This window comes from Diabrotica virgifera, chromosome 1 (genome assembly GCF_917563875.1).
Source record: "Diabrotica virgifera virgifera chromosome 1, PGI_DIABVI_V3a".
NCBI classification, from domain to species: domain Eukaryota; kingdom Metazoa; phylum Arthropoda; class Insecta; order Coleoptera; family Chrysomelidae; genus Diabrotica; species Diabrotica virgifera.
Window position 1 is genome coordinate 176518759 of NC_065443.1, and position 14348 is coordinate 176533106.

General features: G+C 31.0%; 2 long non-coding RNA genes across 3 annotated transcripts; both read right to left on the minus strand.

Moving 5' to 3' along the window:
- Positions 1-755: 755 nt before the first annotated feature.
- Positions 756-9315, minus strand: LOC126878896 (uncharacterized). The gene is made up of 3 exons (XR_007695862.1): positions 9157-9315; positions 2308-7815; positions 756-1696 (listed from the first exon to the last, which is right to left on the minus strand). It is a non-coding gene; the product is annotated as an uncharacterized LOC126878896 (long non-coding RNA).
- A 2500-nt stretch (positions 9316-11815) lies between these two features.
- On the minus strand, positions 11816-13925 carry LOC126878898 (uncharacterized). Of its 2 annotated transcripts, none has more exons than XR_007695863.1 (3): positions 13327-13925; positions 13069-13221; positions 11816-12105 (listed from the first exon to the last, which is right to left on the minus strand). It is a non-coding gene; the product is annotated as an uncharacterized LOC126878898 (long non-coding RNA). The 2 variants fall into 2 exon arrangements; XR_007695864.1 differs by having other exon boundaries at positions 13170-13221; positions 13327-13922.
- Between the last annotated feature and the right edge of the window lie 423 nt (positions 13926-14348).

Sequence of the window (14348 nt, forward strand, 5' to 3'; positions counted from 1 at the left end):
AACTATCGCAGTTGTAGTCGAGGAACTCGTGTTTGTACCGGCTGTAGTTGGAACGTTGTAGTTGATGTAGTGTCTGTAATATTTGTATCCCATCCTCGTCGCCAAATGTCAAGTCCTTTGTACTTAAAGGACGTAAGTATTTGTAATGAAATAATACTCGATGTAAAATACTTTATTTTAAAGAATTATGCACATGGTTTCCATTTTCTATCGCAGTATTAAGTATGTGACCGCTGTCGTTCAGATGACAGTAGTACCAACCTACATTCATGGTTAAGGGAGTTTTACACGAACATAACAGCAGTAGTACTGAAGAAAGGGGAATTAGAAGGGATAATAAGTAGACGTGGGAAGAGACAGAGGCAAACTGAATAGAGTTGGCTAGCTATAGATGCAAGAGAGCAACTTGACACTCAAGGATGGATACGGCTCGTTTGCATGCCTGTCGAAGAACAGTAGCTCTATGTAGATAGTAATAATGACTAAAATATGAAATAATAAAATAAGAATAATGTACTGAAGAGGAATGAAGATGAATAATTTCTAAAGACGAACAAGATAAATAAATCTAACAAATCATGGGCGCCATGAAAATGATCTTCGATCATTCTCCCAGGTATCTTATACTGCTGTCAGATATTAAATATATCAAACCTGTAATAATGAACATAAAGGAATAATAAAAATAAATGATATACAAAATAAATAAACATATTTATTAAAAATAACTACCAGATTTTTAACAATCTCTGAGTTAAGCAAGTTCATATTATGCTGTGACTCTAAAATGACATAAGTTATACAAGAAGATATATATATTTTAAAGATAACAACAATAATGTTATCTGTTACAAACTTAAATATAAGTACCTCTTACTAACATATAGGGTACAAAATTACATAAGTCTTCTACCAAATGGTTATAGTACGCCTGCTACGTACAACTAAAGGAAACCGACGAAGATGAAAATAATACAAATAAATAGGCCCAAGCCTCACTAAGAGAAAATACAATACTGAATAAAGCAAAATTAAATATACAAATGAATAAACGTTATAGAAGTGAAGTTAAGAAAAATACCGACAAAATGACCTAAATTAACCGAGCAAATGCAATGAAATAAAGTAACGACGAAGTAACCGAACAAACGAAATAAAGCGAATAAATACAATATTTGGGAAACAAGCAAGTAATGTTACAAAATAAATTTACCCGAATTACATAAACCAATATCAAAGCAATAATAAAGTATTAAAAACCTAATTTTCTCTAGGCTTATTCCTGTGCACAAGAAGTTACCGTAGATACAAAGTTTGGGAACCAAATAATCTAATATACAAATACATATGTCAAAAAAAAACAGAGGTAACCTAAATCTGGAAAAAAAAACATAGTGTATTTAACAGATAGTCTGAAATATAAAAAAAACCAATAGTTACTAAAACTCCTCACTAAATGTTCCCAAACGAGGTTGCGGTTGCATCCTAGAAAATGAGCATCACTATGATGCACCTCCATGCCCCCCCGTAGGCCCAGGTGGCAGGACGAAAAGGAGCTGGAATGTCCCCCAAAAAGCTTGTTCCCAAAACATACTCCCAGTTTGACTTGGCGGTAGCTGCAATAAGGTCAAGGTGGCTTCCCTAGGTAGTCAAGGTGGGTACGACATCACATGAGGGTTAGTTATCTTCCAAATGGCTAAAAACATATACTTCGTTTGATTTCTCATATAAACCGGTAAACAAAAGTAAAGAGAAGAAGAAATAATCGAGGAAAACTTTTTAGAAGCAATAACATAAAAAAAACAACCATTAAAAATGGAACAAAAACTAATCTCAGGTAACCTTGAACTATTTTGAGTTTGAAAACATGAACAAATAATGGCATTGCATTTGAAATAGGAATATAAAATATGACTTATCTGAAATAACATGAGATTAAGATAGTAATAGCCATCTACATACATTTTATATACCTTAATGAAATGGTATTGAACCAGACAAAGATAGTTACATGACAATTTATAGATATATTGGACATGAAAATTTATAGATATATTGGATGTTCAATCGGTTTAAAACGTACAGAGAAATGGTAATTATTTCCAATATTAATTTGAGGACTTCAAAAATGTTTGGTTATGTAAAACCAAAAACCCCATTAATATAAAGATCGATATAAAGATAATATAAAGATCGAAATAATCTACATCCTTCACCTAAGGGACTGGCTAAGAACATTTAACAATGAACCAACTATTTCATATATTCAAGGTTAACTAAAAAACATTAGTAGAAAAAACGATTTACCGGTTAATTTTTTATTCCTCTTCCACTGATGGTACTCCCATCCTTACTCCAGGAAACCCGTACTCCAGGAAACAAGTGGTGGTAACTTTTTACTATACTTCCAAACTTAGTTGAAATAAAAATTAATTTCGAAGAAATTAACCGCCATTTACGGTACTAACCACCAACACCAACCTGTCAACCTCGCAGCCACCGGCCAAGTGCCTCTCATTCCTCCCACAGTCAGCGAGGAAAACGTCAAACTCTCACGGAACACGAATTAAACGACAAGGAACGGTTCAACAACTATGTTCCGTACAGTGTGACGTCACATGAGAAGTCCTTTACGATAAATTAAAGAATTTAAATGGGAGGTCAAGAGAAAATAATTATTTTTTTAAAAATAATTACAGCGCTAAAAATGATAATATAACGGGTGGACCGTTACAATCCCCTCCTACTCGGGAAAAAAATTTTTTAACCAAAAAAAATTTTTTTTTTTTTTAAACTTCAAAATATTAACAACTAAATTTACAATAGTCTAACAATCCACGTTGATTCGCAAGATTACTTCTAAATATAAACTAATGGTCAAGGAAAAATAAATCAATACATGACTCAAACTCATACTAAAATGTTACTATGTTACTCTCTGCTACCAAATATTAACATATATTGCTCAAAAGTCAAAACAAAACTAAATATTGTACTTAAGTTCATAATAATAACTGAGTGTCGAATTGGGCACTAAAACCAAAATTGAACTATCCATGGACATCAGATTTATAAAGGGTATATCCAAGAACGGAACAACCAGGAAAAGGTGTGAGCCAATTCGAACCATATCAAAAGTAAATGTACCAAAGTGAATAAAAAAAATCAGTAACTAAAATAGGTAAAGAATTGAACACTTTATCCAAAACTGAACTAACAATGGACACCAGATTCATAATAGTATATCCAGAGAAGAACAATCAGGAAGATTTATGGAACAATTCTCACTAATGTCAAATAATACCAATAATAAACATACCAAAGGAATCCAAAACTCAATAACCAAAATAAATGTGGAATCGGACACTTAATCCAAAGTCGAACTATCAGTGGACACCAGATTCATAAAAGGCATATCCAAAGAAGAACGACCAGGCAAATGTATGGACCAATTCACACCAATAGTAAACCACATAACAGATCAGGTCTACGTACACCCACATCCGGTAATACGAACCTATCCAACTAAATACACAAAATAAATGAAGAATCGGACACTTATCCAGAATCGGACTATCAATGGACACCAGATTTATATAGGAGTATATCCAAAGAAGAACGATCAGGCAAATTTATGGACCAATTCTTACTAATACTAAATAAACTAAATTATTGGATCCAATGGTAACTAATACTGAACAAAATAAATAAATTAGGTCTACATACACCCTCATCCGGTAATATGAACCTATCCAAACTAAGTAATCAAAATAAGTCACAAAAAAAAATTACCAACAGACTAAGTAACAGAGATGTAACCAAACTAAATCACAAGTAAGATAAATACCTAAGGTATATTGACTAAAATATAGAAACTACCTGAACTTAATTTGTGCTGGTATTCGCGAACTATAGCATGTTGCTACAACAGATGTATGAGAATAGCCAGACACAGATAAAGTACTAATAATGTAAGAATAAGTAAGAAAGGAAAAAGAATAAATGGTGAACTTACCAATTCTATGGCACCATGATAAGTGATAGGAAAAAAAATTGACGAGAACGAGCACAATTTTAAATAAAACTGCAAATTCATGCGTTCTCACATACGTGGAATTATTCAGGAAATATTCCAGAATCTGAATAGCAACTAATGCCTAAGGAAAGAAGTGGGAATATACTCTGATGAACAACTCATTTGTCTAAACACTCCAAATACTGACTTAACAAACCTACTGCGTATAGGGATAGTCAACAACAAACATACTATGAAGTACGAGATAAAATATAAACTAAATACTTCCCTATCAAATTGTAAATATGTAACTGGAATAATTGGACTAATTAGACAAGAATAGTTAGGACATGCTGCAGGCATTTCCTGACCAGAAATATTATGATAGATAAACATCTGTCTACTCTGCAATGAAAGACATAGATTGCGAAATCGGATAGCAATGGCGCCTTGCTGAACTTCGAACCCACCTATTCACCAACTTTGAGCATCAACAGACTAAGTGGTTTCTAAGAAGAAATATGAAAGACTCAAAAATTCATACATACTTACATCAAAATTCCAAACTAATTCCAGAATCATACTGTGTAGGATAGAAGGATATAAATTATTATAAAGTGTTTAAGATATTGGAGACAAATAATGTTAATAGAGTAACCCAATAACAAATTAAAAACCACATATTTCCAATATGGCAAATTCAATAATAAGATATAAATATGATCAAAAAAAATTAGTAAGTAATCAAATATTCCAAATAATATAACACATAACCTGAAATAAGTAGTGCATAACATACAGTTCCATAATAATATCCATATTAAACAAGAGTACTTGCATGAGCTTACCTGTCCAAATAAGTATATAAATATATAATAATTCAACAACCCTACTAACTTAGGGGGTTAGGTGTGCAAAAACTAAACAAAAATACAAGTGAAGTTTTTATTAATTGGATAATCCTACTGACAGGATCAGCAATTAATAATATTGACTCATAATAATAATTAAAATGCACCATACCTAATAATAAAAAAAATAAACTCATACATAAAGTACTACATAATAATTAAATTAATAAGTAATAAATAAATGTCATCAAAACTAAGCCAAAGATGAAATCAAGCAATTTATGTGGGTACCTGCATTATCATATGATAAAAAAAACAATATTGGACTAAAAGTTATAACCATACTAAAGATTGAGCTAAGCTAAAGACAAACAGAAGAAGAGATTAGCTTGAACAACACTGTTAAGGTAATCTTCTTCTGAAGATTGTTCTATAACTTAATAGAAAAGTAGTATCAATGTTTCCTAACTAATAAAGAATTTATATTTGAATCTCAACCTAAAGTATCTGATTCATATAAGCATTATATTATGGTACCCACACTGATATAATATTATTACCAAAATTTAACAAAACTGGAATATGAGATGGATAGTGGAACTACTTAACTATACAATTTATCATTGTAATGTTTAACACTACCAATTAAAGAAAAATAATTTGGATGACCATCTGTAATCATCCGAACCATGCGAATTCAACGTATCATGTATAGAAGCTAATGTTCTGGACTGATATTGCTTTGTGGTGTGTGCCTGTCTTACCAAACAATCCAAATATCAAAAATAACAAATATAAAATATAATCTAAAGTTTGTAAGACAAAGATACATATGGAGAAAATATTAGCGACACACCAACAAATCAAAATGCCAGCAAAATATATAAATAATCAAATCAATAGCGTAAATAAAATACCTAAATACTGAAAATGATTTCTAGTTATGTATAAAATATAACCATACTAGAAAAAAATGTATGCATATATTCAACGATTAATTGTACGCGCAAACGTACTACCATTGGTAGAAGGAATAAAAATTTAACTAATAGAACATAATGTCAGTTATGTATACTCAATCTAAATACATAAATAAGTTTCCAATAAAAATACAAAATCCAAACTAACATATGAGCTGTACCACTAAAACTAAAAATGAGGTATCGAAATAAACTAATCAAAACCAAAAGCAGCATAAGTCTACCTGTTTAGTATTCGTAAAGTTTTAAAGACCAAAAATAAATCAGAAGTAACATGTATACAAAGATATCAAAAAGTTAATAAAACAGAAAATTCCAATAAAAGAAAATTGAACTAAAAGAACTACTGTCTTAGAACCATAAACGGTTGGCACCACGCATTGGGCAGCCAGTGTAACAAAAATAAGAAAACTTCTGTTGGAGTGAAAGTAAAAAGAAAGATATACTCCAGAAGTAAGGAAAAAAAAGAAGAAAAGAAAAGACTAAGGTAACTAGTTGGGGCCTCTTATGAAAATAAAAATGAAGGGGCTTCAGCGGTTGAGCCGAAGTAGGAAAAATAAAAAATACTACTTTGCAGTAGTACTGAAGAAAGGGGAATTAGAAGGGATAATAAGTAGACGTGGGAAGAGACAGAGGCAAACTGAATAGAGTTGGCTAGCTATAGATGCAAGAGAGCAACTTGACACTCAAGGATGGATACGGCTCGTTTGCATGCCTGTCGAAGAACAGTAGCTCTATGTAGATAGTAATAATGACTAAAATATGAAATAATAAAATAAGAATAATGTACTGAAGAGGAATGAAGATGAATAATTTCTAAAGACGAACAAGATAAATAAATCTAACAAATCATGGGCGCCATGAAAATGATCTTCGATCATTCTCCCAGGTATCTTATACTGCTGTCAGATATTAAATATATCAAACCTGTAATAATGAACATAAAGGAATAATAAAAATAAATGATATACAAAATAAATAAACATATTTATTAAAAATAACTACCAGATTTTTAACAATCTCTGAGTTAAGCAAGTTCATATTATGCTGTGACTCTAAAATGACATAAGTTATACAAGAAGATATATATATTTTAAAGATAACAACAATAATGTTATCTGTTACAAACTTAAATATAAGTACCTCTTACTAACATATAGGGTACAAAATTACATAAGTCTTCTACCAAATGGTTATAGTACGCCTGCTACGTACAACTAAAGGAAACCGACGAAGATGAAAATAATACAAATAAATAGGCCCAAGCCTCACTAAGAGAAAATACAATACTGAATAAAGCAAAATTAAATATACAAATGAATAAACGTTATAGAAGTGAAGTTAAGAAAAATACCGACAAAATGACCTAAATTAACCGAGCAAATGCAATGAAATAAAGTAACGACGAAGTAACCAAACAAACGAAATAAAGCGAATAAATACAATATTTGGGAAACAAGCAAGTAATGTTACAAAATAAATTTACCCGAATTACATAAACCAATATCAAAGCAATAATAAAGTATTAAAAACCTAATTTTCTCTAGGCTTATTCCTGTGCACAAGAAGTTACCGTAGATACAAAGTTTGGGAACCAAATAATCTAATATACAAATACATATGTCAAAAAAAAACAGAGGTAACCTAAATCTGAAAAAAAAAACATAGTGTATTTAACAGATAGTCTGAAATATAAAAAAAACCAATAGTTACTAAAACTCCTCACTAAATGTTCCCAAACGAGGTTGCGGTTGCATCCTAGAAAATGAGCATCACTATGATGCACCTCCATGCCCCCCCGTAGGCCCAGGTGGCAGGACGAAAAGGAGCTGGAATGTCCCCCAAAAAGCTTGTTCCCAAAACATACTCCCAGTTTGACTTGGCGGTAGCTGCAATAAGGTCAAGGTGGCTTCCCTAGGTAGTCAAGGTGGGTACGACATCACATGAGGGTTAGTTTTCTTCCAAATGGCTAAAAACATATACTTCGTTTGATTTCTCGGTAATTATTTAGTGTTGACTCACCGCTCCCACAAGTCTGACAACTGTATATATGGTATCTGCCTTACCTTCTTATCATTTTAAAATTAACAATTATCTGCGCTCGGCTTTAATTTTTGTATTTATCTCATTTAAAAATGTGAAATTTTCACATCAATTTCAAATTATGGCCGCCATTACAGTATGCGCAGATCGCTTACGTATGGATTGATGACAGTTTATTTCTGCAATGTTGCCTAATTTAAAATTTTTTATAATTTCTTGTGCAAAGACGGAAGGTGCTTTATTTTTTTTTAATTTTATTAATAATTAACAAAACACTCTACACTCTAATACCCGAAAGTTAGGTTTGGACCGAAGGGTTAGGTCTTCCTCCTTTGAGAAATTGTACTGTATAATACATAATATATTAATTTTTTAATTTTATTAATAATTAATATTATATTAATTGCAGACATAAACTGCATATTATATCAATTGCAGACATAAACATTGCAGAAATAAACTGTCATCAATCCATACGTAAGCGATCTGCGCATACTGTAATGGCGGCCATAATTTGAAATTGATGTGAAAATTTCACATTTTTAAATGAGATAAATACAAAAATTAAAGCCGAGCGCAGTTAATTGTTAATTTTAAAATGATAAGAAGGTAAGGCAGATACCATATATACAGTTGTCAGACTTGTGGGAGCGGTGAGTCAACACTAAATAATTACCGATTTCTCATATAAACCGGTAAACAAAAGTAAAGAGAAGAAGAAATAATCGAGGAAAACTTTTTAGAAGCAATAACATAAAAAAAACAACCATTAAAAATGGAACAAAAACTAATCTCAGGTAACCTTGAACTATTTTGAGTTTGAAAACATGAACAAATAATGGCATTGCATTTGAAATAGGAATATAAAATATGACTTATCTGAAATAACATGAGATTAAGATAGTAATAGCCATCTACATACATTTTATATACCTTAATGAAATGGTATTGAACCAGACAAAGATAGTTACATGACAATTTATAGATATATTGGACATGAAAATTTATAGATATATTGGATGTTCAATCGGTTTAAAACGTACAGAGAAATGGTAATTATTTCCAATATTAATTTGAGGACTTCAAAAATGTTTGGTTATGTAAAACCAAAAACCCCATTAATATAAAGATCGATATAAAGATAATATAAAGATCGAAATAATCTACATCCTTCACCTAAGGGACTGGCTAAGAACATTTAACAATGAACCAACTATTTCATATATTCAAGGTTAACTAAAAAACATTAGTAGAAAAAACGATTTACCGGTTAATTTTTTATTCCTCTTCCACTGATGGTACTCCCATCCTTACTCCAGGAAACAAGTGGTGGTAACTTTTTACTATACTTCCAAACTTAGTTGAAATAAAAATTAATTTCGAAGAAATTAACCGCCACTTACGGTACTAACCACCAACACCAACCTGTCAACCAAGGTTGCCAGGTCAAAAAATTAAAAATCACCAGACAATTGCTTAAAAAGTTGCCAGATTTTGCTAAAAATCACCAGATTGTTATGAGTATGCGCAGTAACGAAAAATGTGTTGCTGCACATAATATTGCGCATGCGCATACGCGTAACCATTCGAGAACGGTAATGTGAAGGGTTGGAACAATAATTAGAATACAAATGAAACAATTTTTTTTTGTAAAATATAATGTAAAATGTAGGTGTTCATTTTTATAAAAGGTACTGATAATCCCGACAATGTAGATTATTTAAAACTTAACGTTTTATGTCTTAAACTTGGCCTGACAGACGACCCTCGTCGAGCGGGGTGTTATACAAAATTGTTTTGTTGGAAACCTAGTAATTTTTGCTCATGCTAATTAATTCTTAATACAAATTAAAATTGAAAAAATAGTTCCTAAGAACCTTTGGGATTTTAGTTTAGTAGATGATCAAACCAACACAAAACGTGACAAAACTACAAAATATGAAGAACAGTAATCACTTAAAACTCTACAGCTGACACAAGAAAGATAAAACTGCTAAATTGATATGTTAATATTAACTGAACTGGTTTGTTTATAAAACTAAGACATAAATTATTGGAAGTGCATGAACACTTGCAAGAGTAGCGTAAACTTCGGGAAATCCCCGGTTGAGCACCACAGAGGCGGATCATTTTATATTACAAAATTAGACTTTTTGTATTATATGAATATTAGACAATTCTTAATAACGAATAAAAAACATATAATCGTACTTTTTAAATAAAAAAATATAATATAGATAAGGTCAAAAAATCACCAGATATTAACCTTCGGAGTACGGAGATTATTTGACTTACTTAGGCCCGGTCTTTTCACCTCCGAATAAATAGTTAACGGGAAGTTTATCTGACAGATAAAAAAAGTAGCGTCTTTTCACTCTGGAATAAAGTTATCCGGCAGATAAATTGACGTTAAATATCAAATATTTAACTGCCGAATAAAGTACCGAATAAGAAGTTATCTGGAAGATAAACTTTGATTTTCGTATATTTCATGGTTTCTGATTGCCACGAAACTAAAAATATAACCTAAAATCTTGTAGGTCTGATTGAATTTATTGCAAAAGTAAAATTTTGTTCTTTCTAAAAATTCTCAATCACAAATTTTATGTTATTTTGTTTTTATACATACCTACCTACTGTAATTTTTTAAGCCGAGTTATTAGATATTAAATTAAAGATGGGTTATAATTTGAAAAAATTATAATAGTTATGTATTATTGTATACCTACTCAACTATATTCATTTACAAAGGAAAACAAGTTGTAAAAAATAAAATAGTTTTTTATCCCATCTTGCATAAGTATCTATCTTAAAGTTACCCACTAGAATAATCTGTGAAACATGAAATTGGTAAAAGTTTTACCTCTAGTTTTGTTAAAAAATTGTTTAGTTTTCTCATTTTTAAAATAATGATTTCTTTGAATTGCCAAATATTTTATGATTCCAAAATGAAAGGTATTGATATAGTAACTAGAATTAAGTATGCTCCAAAACAGTAGATACCTACCTTGAAAAAAAAGCTGCAGAGTTAAGTATCCAAAACATACTGGGTGTATCATGAAATTCTCAAAATTTTCAATAAATCTATAGAATATAGGAAGACTGATTTTATATTCTGACAATTTCGTAATACTCCCTGGATATGTTTTAAATAGGTACCTTCTTACTAATCGCTACCTACATTCTAATACCACGTATGAAGATTTTTAGGTGAAACAAGTTAGAGGTTGATTCTGAGTATATTCCCAAGTACGAGGAAACATTATTTCTCGTACTTGTGATTAAAATCATTCAGTAAAGTGTGCGCAATATACTCAGAATCAACCTCTAACTCGTTTCACCTAAAAATCCTCATACGTGGTATTGAATGTAGGTAGCGTAATATTTTTTGTGCCAAATATAAATAATTCTGTATTATTGCTGTTTAAATTCAGATCATAGCAATGGGTTGTTACTTGGAGATTCTGATTGTCCACTGATGAGTCCAGAAATACATATCGCCCTTTTTGTATATGGTAGAAAACAAAACAATTAAATTGATTCAATTGTCCTATCTTACACTGAAGCAATATATTTATAACATAGAGAGAGAAATGAAAATGAAGACAATTTTGAAAATGAATTGCTAAGTATAGACCAGGAATAAGCTAAATTATTGAATTTACTGAAGATGTTTGATAACCTTATAAAAATTTTTGTGTTAAGCTTGTCATGCACGGGGATCTATACTAAAATATATCTCATATCACTCACTATAGTAACGAGTGAGGCTGCATACATGGAACTATAATGTATATTATGGTTCCGTTTATGCAGGCTCACTCATTATTATAGTGAGCACTATGAGATGTAATATATCTATTATAGTATACCTCCTGGTCAGTAACATGCTTTATGGGGAAATAGAAGGATCAATAATATACATGTATCATTTTTTTATTCTTTATTTAATTGTCCTTTGTATAATTTAATTTTTAAATTTAATAAATCAATGAATTTTTGTGTCTCTCTTCTGCCCTTTCATTTTCTCTAGCACGCTTGTGTTGTACCTTTTCGTCCTCTTTTTCTATCTGAAGCAATTGAGGTATGTTTAGTATTAGCGTTGTTCTTTCTTGTAATACATTCTCTAGTTTTTTATTGGTAGCTTACTACTGGAACTAGCTTTTTTCTTTAAGAACGCAGGATTGAATCTTCTAGATGTTTGTCATATCTGTAACTAATTTTTTTATTTAGAAAAGTGAAAGGTATCTACTAACAAATATTAAAATTAGGTTTTATTCTTGTTATTGGGATTCTTCAAGTTACCATGTAATGTAAATTATCCAATCTTTAAAAATATTGTGTTTTGATATACTTAGTTGGTTATTTCCCTAGTTTACTATTCAATATACCAGTTGGATGGATTATAAATCTGTAGCGTTTTGATGATGATTGATATGTCCATCTAGCCTAATTTTTCAGGAGAGCATTTTGAAAGTTTGAATCATGTTTTGCCAACCCAAAAACGAAAAGTAATCAACATAAGAAATCAAGTAATATATCAAGTTCTGGCCTACCTAATACAGTAGAACCCCGATTATCTGTGCTCCTCGGGACCGAAGGTGGCACTGATAATTGAAAAGCACGGATAATCTGAACATGTATTTCATATTATGTATAATACGTACGTATACACATACATAATATGTATGTGTATACATAGATATTATTATGTACCTACTATAAAGAGATAACAGAAAAAAATAAATCTTTCATTATGAGTCTCTCTTTCGTCATATAGAGTCAAGTGATTTAGGATGACGCTATTTTGATAAAACCTCAAAAATGCAACTTGAGTAATAGAAAGCCCACCCAGATAATCGGGGTTCTACTAAGTAAGTTAAAAGGGGACATAACTTTTATACAAAAGATATGTGGAACAAAGGGGTTTTTACCTTCATCATACACATACCAAACTCCACCATCTTGAAGAAATTTTACTAAATAGCATATCAAGCAAATAATCTCATTCTGGCTAAAATCGGACATAAAATCAAATTTTTGCCTTACCACTACAGAAATATAGTATTGAATTTAAATAAAAGTTTTCCCCACATTAACAAAATTTTACATCATTGAACAGTTAATAGATATTAATAATATAATATGTTAAAATTATTAATTATGTAAACAAAATTACCACTGCATCTGTTTCATTAGCTAGCTTGTCTTTATTTAAACTTGTCTTTGTCTTCTTTACATAAAAATCAACAGTTTTCCACTAATTTAAAATTTATTTACCTCTTGTTCAAGTTCTCCAGTAAACTTTTTCACCATAATCAATGTTTTCTTTCTAAAACAATATTGTTTGATTAAAATATGGAAATGTATTTCTAAACCTTATGACTATGACTTTATATACTTCTTATTTTAAGTTGTAATTCTTTGATTTACTTACATTTCCTTCTTCCAAAATGGAAATAAAATCGAGAAAATCATCTTGGTCTTGATTATGTGAATCTAATTATGTTAGGTTAAGTTAAAGCTGAAATTATAAAAATAAACACAAAAATCAGGTGTGTTCCGAATCCAAACTTACTTTTAAGCTTATCTACCGGATAACTAACTGGAACATAAATTGACGTGAAAAGACGGGTACATTTTATCTGGCGAATAAATATTTATCCTCCAGATAGCTAACTGCCAGATAAGAGCATATTTATTCGGAGGTGAAAAGACCGGGCCTTAGATTACGAAGATGGGTCAAGCGTGACCCATTCTCATTTTATTTATAAGGATGTTTTAAATAGTCAGTATTATTAAACGGTATCTTTAATTCAACAAAAAACAACAAAAATCCTAAATTATTGTATTTAAATTTTTTAAGATAGTTACTCATGGGCATATTCTAGTTCGCTCCGGCGGCCAGATTTTAATACCTTACAGAAAACGGGCATAGGTAAATTTGCTCCGGCCATATATTTGAATACAGTGGAACCTCGATAAGTCGGATTAATCGAGACTGCGGCCGATCCGAGTTAGCGAAAATCCGAGTTAACCGGAGAATATAGTAAAAATTAATAAAACACGGTATACTTACAGATAAACTCCATTATAATTGCAAAAACATGAAGTACATAAAATATGCACAATATGTACATCTAAATTAAGTACAGTTGTATACAGTATTGTTTATTTCTTGGTAAAAAACTTGGTCAAAGTGAAAAAATGTTTGTTTTGTCTGATGAAAATCGGTTCGGGTTAGCCGGACTTCCGGATATCGGAGGCCGACTTATCGGGGTTCCACTGTACGTATACCCCTAAAAAGAGACGGCTGCGATTTACGTGTACCTACAAACATATTGAAAATATTCTTCGAAATCCGAAGACCGGGTCAGGACTGACCCGGCATCATAGATGTTACGTAGAGGAAAAACTGTAATTTGCATGTTTACGAATTATATAGGAAAAAATAGATTG